Genomic DNA, 7,150 nt, shown 5'->3' with positions numbered 1-7,150 from the left:
GTAACGTATCACAAATGTACTTGTTAAAGTAACACATGATTCACAAACGAAACACGAAACCTAATATTTGCATAGGTATTACGTGCCGGGTCTAGAGACTCGTTAATAGCTTGAATACTTAGAAAATCTTTTTGTTGTTTTAGAACGCTAGAGAGAGTTTTCTGTGACGCGCATCACTTGGTGATTTATTTTTGGGAATTCTTCGCAAACATCGAGTTTCACTTTCCCCTTTTAAACTCTTTAAACGCTTTTCACTTGGGGGAGATAACATACTCCGAAAACGCTTTTAAGATTTTGTTAGTAAATTATATATCACTTGTAAAGGCTAAGTGGCAAACGAAACAAATGAAGTCCTACACATCGAACCGTTTAGTATTGGAAAATAGCGAGTCACTGTTGAGTAGTACTACTGGGTTTGAGAAACCCCACCCAACGCTAAACTCGACTGGAGGTCGAGTGGGTGTAATTTTGGCTAACACATTACCATGGTCTGGATGACCTGGTGGCAAGGCACTTGATAAACAGTCAGCTTCGGTGTCGAACACTTAGTAATACTTGCTTTATAGGCTAGCTACCTATAGATATATAATTGATTTAACACTATCTGGTAACGCAAAACGCTAAACGCAAAACGTTGAACGCTGAACGCTGAACGCAAAACGCTAAACGCTTTATTTTATATAAACTTGTGAACTCACCAACCTCGTGTTGACACTTTTTGTATGTTATTCTCAGGTAGCCGAGGCGGGCGCGCGGTATAGGATCATGCATTGTTTGAAAAGCTTTTGTTTATGCAAACCGATTTTAAACTGTTATCATTGGGTTTTAAGTCGTCCTGTGTGACGCAACATTTATTTGATGGTTTTTACGCTTCCGCATTAATTACTCGTAAACGTTTTGTGGTTTGAAAACTTTGTTTTTATGGTTTGGTTATAACTAATGAATCCGATCCTGTTAGTTCACACCCTCTGACGGTAAAACTCCGTTAGTGGATTTTGAGGGTGTGACACCTAGTTCTATTAATAAAGAAATTTGACGCATAAAAACTGTAGGCTAGTGGATTATTAATTATTCTACTACCCATTTAAAAAAAACCTTCAACTAAATGCAAACAAACATGTATGTAAATATATTTCAAGTAACCGCACCCCACATGTATCACATAATACCGTACCCATAGCCGTATCTATGTCATTTTATAAATCATCCCAAAATATAAATATATAGGAAGGGTATTTTCGTCATAAAGATATATTATTCCTCCTAGTCCTTTTAATAGATATTCGGCCGTTAAAGGTACAAAAAGTTGGAAGTGTTTGTTACTCCTACATAATTTCTTTCGGCATATTATGGATTAAAAGAAAACTTCAAAGGTTTTCGTTTTCGACAAAATCGGGTGTACTTTTTCTACTTTATTTTGATGTTTTATGATCCCATGAAGCATTCAATCCTTTTCATTTTCATGGGTAATTTTCTCCTCAATATTTTGAATTTTTCCCACAATTTCACTCTCAGTGTGTGTTAGTGTTTGTGTGCGTAACCTATTCATACATACAGTATGTGTATTATTAGTGTATTCAATGTTTCTTCATCTTTGCATGCTTCAACAACCTCATAGTATTAACCCTAAAAGAAATTGTTATTATTATTATTATTATTATTATTATTATTATTATTATTATTATTATTAGATGGTGTGTGTTTGTTTTATTGCATTGTAGATTGCTTTAAGGTTGAGTTTCTATTTTGTTGTATAATTTTGTTTTAATAACTATGGTTGAGCAAATTGAAATTACTAAGGAGAAGATGAAGGATGATGATGAGCTTGAATTGTTGTTGGATGAAATCCCTTTTCATCAATCACATGACAGTGATAATAATAATAATAATAATAATAATAATAATAATAATAATAATAATAATAATAATAACAATGGTTATGGCTATGATTACGATTATTCGCCTATGATGTATGGTATGTATCATATAACCCCTCATGTAGTTACAAGCAGAACACATGTTCTCCTCAATCAAATAAGTGTTTTTCAAGTTTTTTCGATAATCCCACCCCGAAATCTCATATGATTTTCAGAAACTTCGGTTCAATTTCACCCAGTTTGGTAGCTAATTCGACCGGTTTTAGAAAATCCTTCACAAATTCTTCAAGAAACCCTGTTTTGAATTACCCAATTTGAATTCCTGAGAGTTTGTTTTCTATGAATCCAAGTCACCAGAGTCAAAATCCAGCTTTAGATTTAGCTGTTTCTGGTAATGTACATCGCACAAGAAAAAATAGTTTGATGATTCAAGGTGAAAGTGTAAATCATATAAGAAATTGAGGGTTTAAAGGGCAAAACAAGAAGTGTAATCATTTATGTGAAAGTGGCAAAATATTAAAGGGATGTAACACTTTAGCTGATGTTAAAGGGTAGATATACATGTTTTCTAAAGAGCAAAATGGGTGTCGATTCATACAATCGGCTTTTGATGAGGAGGATCTAAAACATGTTGAGATGGTGTTTGATGACACGATCGGGCATGTGAACGATCTTATGGTGAACCCTTTTGGGAATTACCTAATGCAAAAGCTTTTGGAAGTTTGTAATGAAGAACAAAGGAGGTGCATTATAATGGAGATCACTCGAGAGCCACCCGAACTTGTTCATATCTCATTGAACACACATGGGTATGTTTCTTTTTCTTATGTGAATCTTTCGGGTCTTCTTTTTTTTAGTTTCTAGTTAGTTTAGGACACTGAAAAACGTTTATAGGTGATTTCTAACATATGTTTGGTTTCGAGGTAGTCCACTATTTGTAAAAAATCAAGGTTCGCTTATTTGGCTTTTCTCTAGTAATTTGTGCTGGTTAGTTTATAAGAAATAAAAATACATTCTAAATACACACTTTGCCGACATTCTGATATAATTTTTTTCAAAAACCTAGTTACATTCGAAATAAAATATTTTGTCTCGTGAATTTAAAAAAAAGTACTTTATCGCCTAAAGTATTTTTTTTTTAATATCACTCGGTTATCAATTAAAAAAATATAACCGAATTTTGGAAAAACAAGCAGGTTATACAAAAGTGTGAATTTATTTTTTTTTTTTAAATTAACAAGCGCAACTTATTAGAGAAAAATCATATGTAAAATGAAATATTGATACAAGACAGAAAATGAAATGAATTGGTTCCTTTAGAAGTCCACTTTCCTGGAACCAAACATGTTTCATAAACACCTAAAAACAATTATGATCACACATTGTGTTTGTTACAGGACACGTGCGGTGCAGAAACTTATAGAAACTCTTACGACAAGAAAACAAATCAAGATGGTTATCTCTGCACTCGAACCAGGATTCCTTGCGCTTATTAAGGATCTTAACGGGAACCATGTTATTCAACGATGTTTGGAGTGCCTGACTAACGAAGATAATAAGGTTTTTCACTTGTGTTTGAATCTTTAATCATATAATAAAGCTGGAATGTTTAGTAACCTTTTTTAATTAATTTTGTGGCAGTTTATCTTTGAAGTTGCTTCAAAGTTCTGTTTGGACATTGCTACCTATCAACATGGATGTTGTGTATTGCAAAGATGCATCAATCACTCAACTGGCAAGCACCAAGAACGATTAATATTGGAAGTTTCTGCAAATGGGCTTCTTCTAGCACAAGATGCATTTGGGTATGTTAATTATGAACATGACTGCTTTTATATAAATGGTTTTAAAGTTTGTGTATTATGAATGCAGAAACTATGTTGTACAATCTATATTGGAGTTACAAATACCATCTGCAGTATCAATGTTGGTTTCTCAGTTTAAGGGCAATTATGTCCATCTTTCCAAACAAAAGTTTAGCAGCCATGTTGTTGAAAAATGTTTATCGGTGTTGGATGACCATTACAGGTCGAAAATCATACGTGAATTGCTTTCGGCTACTCATTTTAAACAGTTGCTTCAAGACCCGCATGCCAATTATGTTGTCCAAACTGCCCTTCGAGTCACTGAGGTCTGAATCTCTTTAAGTTAGTATAGTCTAGCTGTCTAAACATGGGTGCGTTGGGTTATGGGTCAAGTTGAATTGGGTTGGCTTGAAATGATATTTTTCAAAAAAAAATAAAAATTGAGAAATCTTTTTTCAATAATACATGCTATTTTGAAGGTTTTTTGCTTTAAGAATATATAATGGTGTTAATAAACTTGAGCCTAAGCTTGGCTTGATATTAATTTTTCAAGCTCAAGTTCAATTTGTTTATTATTTATTAAATATTTAATTGTTTTAGTTTTTGATATATAATTACTTTTACATATGTATACTTTTTATCATGTGTAAGAAAACCTATATTATTTAATTCTTTTTATCATAATTTAATATAATATGATTTTATTATCTTATGTAACTATATATCTGTCATATAAAATAACTATTTATATAAATAACAAGTTCGGTTAATCTCGATTATTTATAAAGGTAAATTTAATTATATAATCATTTCACAGTCAGACCCATTCATAAGTAACTAATTCATAAGTAATTAACCGGCTAAAAGTTAATAGCAAATAATGTGATCTAGTTTTCAAACAGGGCTCTCTTCATAACTTGTTGGTGAAAGTAATCGAATCGCACAAGGCGATCTCAAGAAATAGCCCGTATTCAAAGCGGATTTTCTCACACAAGCTTTTAAAGAAGTGACAAATATCTCATGTCATAATGTTGTTGTTTCATGTGTTTATTATCAGTTTACTATCCACATTCACCAGATAATCGGGCTTTGCTTGTGTGTTCAATAACCCAACATGCCAAGTCTATGTGTCGTTAGGGCCCACGACGTGCTTTGTTAATGTTGTTGAGTGCAAGCATAACGTAGGAAAGTTGTTTTTGGATTCCAGTTGCTTAAAGTTTTTTTTTTTCTGTTGTGTGTTTACCGTGACATGTGCAGGTTTCTTTCCCGTACATTTTGGTTATTTAAGGATATTTTTATCATTTCAACTGTTTGAATGATGCATTGTATTTGGCTCGTTTAAATGCGTACACTACATACATTAAGTGTGTACTTTTTACTATAAAATCGTCAATGAACTCTGATCCGACACATGGAAATCTAAAGTTTGTGCATATGACAATCATGGTAAGGTTTGCATTTTCAATTATGGTAAAGATGCATGATAATTTTAAGGTGTTCAATATGTAAGATTCTCAATCTTAGAGTATAGCATAAGAGTTTGTATTTCCCATTAACACTTAGGGTATATTTGGCAGGAAGTTTTTAGAAGTTTTAAGAAAAAATTTCTACTTAATTTAAAGTCTTGTTTGGTTCAAAGAGCTTAAAGCTTTTAGGTAAGGAGAAAAAGTTTAAAGTTTAAAGCTTCTACAAGTAACGTTTAGAAAGAGCTACAAGCTTCTACTAAGTAACCTTCTTTATATAAATTTACTATTATTATTTTTAGTTATGGCTATTTTAGTAATTTTATACATTTATTAAAAGCTCCAACTACTCTGCCAAACATCTAAATATATCTAAAAAACGACAGCTTCAAGCCATCAGTCACCAGCTTCAAGCTACCAGCCGCCAACTAGTTTTGTCAAACATACCCTTGGTGAGAATCACAATCTCACACTTTCAAATTATGTTCGAGTATAAAAAGTATTAAATATTAAGTGAGAGAATCTTAATTCTCAATTGACCATAATTTAACATGTTTACATTATGCATGTAAAGTGGTATTGTATTAATCTTAATAAGGGTATAGCCCGTGTTATACGCGGGTGGAAAAATATGTCAACAAACATAATAAATTTAAACAACAAATTCAAGCAACACAAAACTTCTTTAAACTAAAACGTTAACCATTTACATTGTCTAGATATTAAAAGTTAAAAGTTACAATAAGTTAATGTACATCGAACAACCAAATAACATCAACAAATGACATAAACATGTTCTTTCGTATTAAACCATCATCAACTTCTTCAAACATTCTATCAAAAGAAACTCATTTTGCTTCACCGCCTGAAAATATAATAAAACAATAGCATCCAAATTAAATATACCATAATAACATATTTAATAATGAGTAACATTTGAACAATAATAAAGTTGTTTTTATTAAATTGTTGTTTTTATTAAAACAAAATAACATATAACAACAAACAAAGTAAAATGGCAACATAAAACATCTTTCTAACTTAAACCATTAAACCAAAAAGATATATCAATAAAAACCTTTTTTTGGCCGTCATTTTATAACTATCAAATTTGATACTCTTTCAAAACAACCCGTTTTGAAATATTTTCACAATAGTTACAAAATATAAAAAAATTGGAATTAGTCAACTTCAAAAAATTATGATTTTTTTTTATTTTTGACCAATCTTGCAACAAACTTTTAAATCACTGACATTATTATTTTGTTATATTTGCAAAACTTTAATACGTTTTACAATAAATGAATTTTCAAATATCTTTGGAAAGATTAAAAAATTTTATGTTGACTTGGAAAATAATTAATGTTGAAAAAATATGATATATTAAGTATTGATTATTAGAAATTATATCAATTTGAATATTGTGTTCTAAAATAACGCGGTTATTATTTTAGTATTAATTAATAATTAATATTCACGTAAATTAAAGTAAGATTATCTTACAATTATGACAAATATTTATAGTTTGACAATCAGTTTTTTGAATATTAAAATGATAACTTATTCTAGTTAATGCCAAATCACAAAAATTAAAATCAAATCGGTTCTAATTTTACTAATATGGCTAATCAGTTTAGAAATAATTACAAAAATGAAAATCAAATTGGTTAATTGAAAACTTCAAAAAATTATGGAAAGATTTTGAAATTAGTTTAAAATTATGAAGAGTAATAAAACAGTTAAAACTTTGTTGAAAGATTGGTCAATTTCCGAATTTAAAAGGAGTTTAAATATGTTAATTAAATTTTGTAGTTTTATGTTTAAATTTAGTCATCCATATAAAGATAGAAATAATTTGAAATATCTTGATTCATGGGAATAATAATATTAATAAATTATGAAAAGTTGTCATGTTTAATAATATTCACTAAATCATATATGCCGAATAATATTTATAAATGATGATAAAACGGTTAATTAATTTATGATATATTAATTATTGATT

At 30.1% G+C, this 7,150-nt stretch overlaps 1 pseudogene; it reads left to right on the top strand.

Moving 5' to 3' along the window:
- Window positions 1-1,670: 1,670 nt before the first annotated feature.
- LOC143600061 (putative pumilio homolog 7, chloroplastic) lies at window positions 1,671-5,184 on the top strand (annotated as a pseudogene).
- Window positions 5,185-7,150: the final 1,966 nt, after the last annotated feature.

This window comes from Bidens hawaiensis, unplaced genomic scaffold (genome assembly GCF_021521415.1).
Source record: "Bidens hawaiensis isolate Kalapana, Puna unplaced genomic scaffold, B.hawaiensis_p1.1 tig00053262_1, whole genome shotgun sequence".
Lineage (NCBI taxonomy): Eukaryota > Viridiplantae > Streptophyta > Magnoliopsida > Asterales > Asteraceae > Bidens > Bidens hawaiensis.
This window is presented reverse-complemented; position numbering and strand designations above follow the sequence as displayed.